Here is a 5,000-nt window from a genome sequence, read left to right as displayed (position 1 = left end):
AACGCGAGCTTATGACTCGCGCTTACTGGGAATTCCTCGTTCATGGGGAACAATTGCAAGCCCCAATCCCTAGCACGAAGGAGGTTCAGCGGGTTACCCCGACCTTTCGGCCTAGGAAGACACGCTGATTCCTTCAGTGTAGCGCGCGTGCGGCCCAGAACATCTAAGGGCATCACAGACCTGTTATTGCTCAATCTCGTGCGGCTAGAAGCCGCCTGTCCCTCTAAGAAGAAAAGTAATCGCTGACAGCACGAAGGATGTCACGCGACTAGTTAGCAGGCTAGAGTCTCGTTCGTTATCGGAATTAACCAGACAAATCGCTCCACCAACTAAGAACGGCCATGCACCACCACCCACCGAATCAAGAAAGAGCTATCAATCTGTCAATCCTTCCGGTGTCCGGGCCTGGTGAGGTTTCCCGTGTTGAGTCAAATTAAGCCGCAGGCTCCACTCCTGGTGGTGCCCTTCCGTCAATTCCTTTAAGTTTCAGCTTTGCAACCATACTTCCCCCGGAACCCAAAAGCTTTGGTTTCCCGGAGGCTGCCCGCCGAGTCATCGGAGGAACTGCGGCGGATCGCTGGCTGGCATCGTTTATGGTTAGAACTAGGGCGGTATCTGATCGCCTTCGAACCTCTAACTTTCGTTCTTGATTAATGAAAACATACTTGGCAAATGCTTTCGCTTCTGTTCGTCTTGCGACGATCCAAGAATTTCACCTCTAACGTCGCAATACGAATGCCCCCGCCTGTCCCTATTAATCATTACCTCGGGTTCCGAAAACCAACAAAATAGAACCGAGGTCCTATTCCATTATTCCATGCACACAGTATTCAGGCGGGCTTGCCTGCTTTAAGCACTCTAATTTGTTCAAAGTAAACGTGCCGGCCCACCGAGACACTCAATAAAGAGCACCCTGGTAGGATTTCAACGGGGTCCGCCTCGGGACGCACGAGCACGCACGAGGCGGTCGCACGCCTTCGGCTCGCCCCACCGGCAGGACGTCCCACGATACATGCCAGTTAAACACCGACGGGCGGTGAACCAACAGCGTGGGACACAAATCCAACTACGAGCTTTTTAACCGCAACAACTTTAATATACGCTATTGGAGCTGGAATTACCGCGGCTGCTGGCACCAGACTTGCCCTCCAATAGATACTCGTTAAAGGATTTAAAGTGTACTCATTCCGATTACGGGGCCTCGGATGAGTCCCGTATCGTTATTTTTCGTCACTACCTCCCCGTGCCGGGAGTGGGTAATTTGCGCGCCTGCTGCCTTCCTTGGATGTGGTAGCCGTTTCTCAGGCTCCCTCTCCGGAATCGAACCCTGATTCCCCGTTACCCGTTACAACCATGGTAGGCGCAGAACCTACCATCGACAGTTGATAAGGCAGACATTTGAAAGATGCGTCGCCGGTACGAGGACCGTGCGATCAGCCCTAAGTTATTCAGAGTCACCAAGGCAAACGGACCGGACGAGCCGACCGATTGGTTTTGATCTAATAAAAGCGTCCCTTCCATCTCTGGTCGGGACTCTGTTTGCATGTATTAGCTCTAGAATTACCACAGTTATCCAAGTAACGTGGGTACGATCTAAGGAACCATAACTGATTTAATGAGCCATTCGCGGTTTCACCTTAATGCGGCTTGTACTGAGACATGCATGGCTTAATCTTTGAGACAAGCATATGACTACTGGCAGGATCAACCAGGGAGCTGCGTCAACTAGAGCTGAGCAGCCGGCCGCCCGGGAGTGTGTCCCGGGGGCCCGCGCGAACACGCAAGCGTCCGCTCAATTATTCTGCAAACAGGAGGAGGCTGAGCTCCCCTGCACAACACACCTCGAAACCCTCTCAGGTCCCGGCGGCGCGCAGCGCCGTCCTAAGTACTTGGTCGGGTTCGAGAGAGGCGCAATCGCCCGGAGTTAGGCGAGTAGACGCTTTAGGTGCGACCACCCGTGCTCCCAACTGAGCTTGCCGCTGCCGACAGAGGCCCGGGAGCGTGCTGTCGTGGCATTGCCGGCGGGAGACAACACGCGCCACCTACGGTGACCGGCAGCTCCAACGCCAGCGCCACAGAAGGACAAAAGCCCTACTTGGGTGCCGAAGCGAACTCTCCCAGCACAGCGCACGCGCCAACACGTCCGCACAGCTGCGATACAAACCACCTGCGAGAACCGCTGGGGCGACCGAGCAGCAGACGGCGTCGCGGCGCCGAGCGCCGGGCGGCGGCGCATCCTCAGCGCACAAAGTCCTCAATCGGACCAGCACACTGCAGATGGCCACCGCGCTTCGCACCGGGCCCGCGAGGACCTACTTTGGCCGCAAGGCGCCGCGAGCAGGGGGCGCCGGCGCGCAGCTGCGCCGCCTGCCGCGTCCGTCGGCCGGCGCGCCTGCCACCGGCCGCCCCCACCAGCCGGCTGTAGCGCGTGCGCCCACGCACCGCGCTGCCAGCACGCCGGGCGGCCCCCCCTCACCGGCCGGGGACGGTCCCACCCAGCCACCGCCGCGTATCGCCTCACACCCAGATCCCCCTTTCACGTTCGTGGGCATGGTGGGTCCCCTTTCACGTTCGTGGGCATGGTGGGTATCCCTGAAACAACCGGTTAATAGCTCGACCGATCGTCGCCAACACTGATTCACCTCTAGCGAGAACAACCGCACCACAACGGGTTACCGGTTGTTCATTTGCGTAACGTCACCAGCAAACGTACACGTCCATCGCCATTTGCAACGAGTATTGCATGCCTGTGTCAGGTGTCACAACACACTACGTCTGCCCACATAGACGCAACAACATGTGCACGCCTAGAGAACACGTGGAAGGTAGACCCCGTACGTATGCGGTGTCCATTGCGCGAACGACTGTCAGCCCGCCTCTGCAGCATGTCGCAGATGTGGAACGCGGTGCAACATGCTATCACGGTGTGTGAGAAGAGACGACTACGTCCGAATACACGCTCCACTACATCAACAGACTGCTCATGCTGATCGCCATCCAGGGCGTCCGTTCCTCCCACACGTCTGTATGGCGTACCACACTGCAATCCAGCTCTTATAGGGAGACGACACGTAGCTGCGTGCACAATATTTGGACTGTATGGTCCGCCGTTGCTAGGCGCTGTCGTCATACGGTCACATGGGCCACGATGTATCATTCAGTACATACGGAGCAATGTGCAGTACAGTTTGTGGGTTTTGCGTACATCGGCGGACAGGTGACAGGCCGTACCACAACGTAGGCTGAGTACGTCGGCATGCGAAGGGCATTGAACATGCAAACTTCTCACCGACCAGCTTGCGAAGGCAGGGGGGAAGGGGGGGGGGCATGTACGTCCTGCTGCTATCCACACTACAGTGTATAGCAGGAGCATGTGGAAAGTCAGCAACACCTGCAAGGTGTTTAACATGACGCGATACACAGGGGACCGGGCAGTGCGAGTAGCGAACTATATTGCGAGGGTTGCGGTTAGGCAACACTACACTACTTTAACGGGTTGCATAACAATTACAGAGCAGGTTCAGCGACAACGTGCGTCAGGTTAAGGCGCAATATAGTTTAGGTTACGGCGCACTTTAGGTTAGGTTAAGGCACATTATAGGTTAGGTTAAGGCACAACATGGGTTACGTTAAGGCACAACATGGGTTACGTTAAGGCACAACATGGGTTACGTTAAGGCACAACATGGGTTAGGTTAAGGCACAACATGGGTTAGGTTAAGGCACAACATGGGTTAGGTTAAGGCACAACATGGGTTAGGTTAAGGCACAACATGGGTTAGGTTAAGGCACAACATGGGTTAGGTTAAGGCACAACATGGGTTAGGTTAAGGCACAACATGGGTTAGGTTAAGGCACAACATGGGTTAGGTTAAGGCACAACATGGGTTAGGTTAAGGCACAACATGGGTTAGGTTAAGGCACAACATGGGTTAGGTTAAGGCACAACATGGGTTAGGTTAAGGCACAACATGGGTTAGGTTAAGGCACAACATGGGTTAGGTTAAGGCACAACATGGGTTAGGTTAAGGCACAACATGGGTTAGGTTAAGGCACAACATGGGTTAGGTTAAGGCACAACATGGGTTAGGTTAAGGCACAACATGGGTTAGGTTAAGGCACAACATGGGTTAGGTTAAGGCACAACATGGGTTAGGTTAAGGCACAACATGGGTTAGGTTAAGGCACAACATGGGTTAGGTTAAGGCACAACATGGGTTAGGTTAAGGCACAACATGGGTTAGGTTAAGGCACAACATGGGTTAGGTTAAGGCACAACATGGGTTAGGTTAAGGCACAACATGGGTTAGGTTAAGGCACAACATGGGTTAGGTTAAGGCACAACATGGGTTAGGTTAAGGCACAACATGGGTTAGGTTAAGGCACAACATGGGTTAGGTTAAGGCACAACATGGGTTAGGTTAAGGCACAACATGGGTTAGGTTAAGGCACAACATGGGTTAGGTTAAGGCACAACATGGGTTAGGTTAAGGCACAACATGGGTTAGGTTAAGGCACACCATGGGTTAGGTTAAGGCACACCATGGGTTAGGTTAAGGCACACCATGGGTTAGGTTAAGGCACAACATGGGTTAGGTTAAGGCACAACATGGGTTAGGTTAAGGCACAACATGGGTTAGGTTAAGGCACAACATGGGTTAGGTTAAGGCACAACATGGGTTAGGTTAAGGCACAACGTAGGTTAGGTTAAGGCACAACGTGGGTTAGGTTAAGGCACAACGTGGGTTAGGTTAAGGCACAACGTGGGTTAGGTTAAGGCACAACGTGGGTTAGGTTAAGGCACAACATGGGTTAGGTTAAGGCACAACATGGGTTAGGTTAAGGCACACCATGGGTTAGGTTAAGGCACAACATGGGTTAGGTTAAGGCACAACATGGGTTAGGTTAAGGCACAACATGGGTTAGGTTAAGGCACAACATGGGTTAGGTTAAGGCACAACATGGGTTAGGTTAAGGCACAACATGGGTTAGGTTAAGGC

General features: G+C 53.5%; 1 non-coding gene across 1 annotated transcript in view; it reads right to left on the bottom strand.

The window, feature by feature from the left end:
• Positions 1–1,715, bottom strand: part of LOC126432096 (small subunit ribosomal RNA) — a 1,909-nt gene extending 194 nt beyond the window's left edge. Inside the window, exon 1 of the ribosomal RNA XR_007577876.1 lies at positions 1–1,715. This exon is cut by the window's left edge and continues 194 nt beyond it. This is a non-coding gene — a ribosomal RNA (small subunit ribosomal RNA).
• Positions 1,716–5,000: the final 3,285 nt, after the last annotated feature.

This window comes from Schistocerca serialis, unplaced genomic scaffold (genome assembly GCF_023864345.2).
Source record: "Schistocerca serialis cubense isolate TAMUIC-IGC-003099 unplaced genomic scaffold, iqSchSeri2.2 HiC_scaffold_1122, whole genome shotgun sequence".
Classification (NCBI taxonomy): Eukaryota; Metazoa; Arthropoda; class Insecta; order Orthoptera; family Acrididae; genus Schistocerca; species Schistocerca serialis.
Note: the sequence above shows the minus strand (reverse complement) of the source record. Positions and strands in the feature narration are given on the sequence as shown.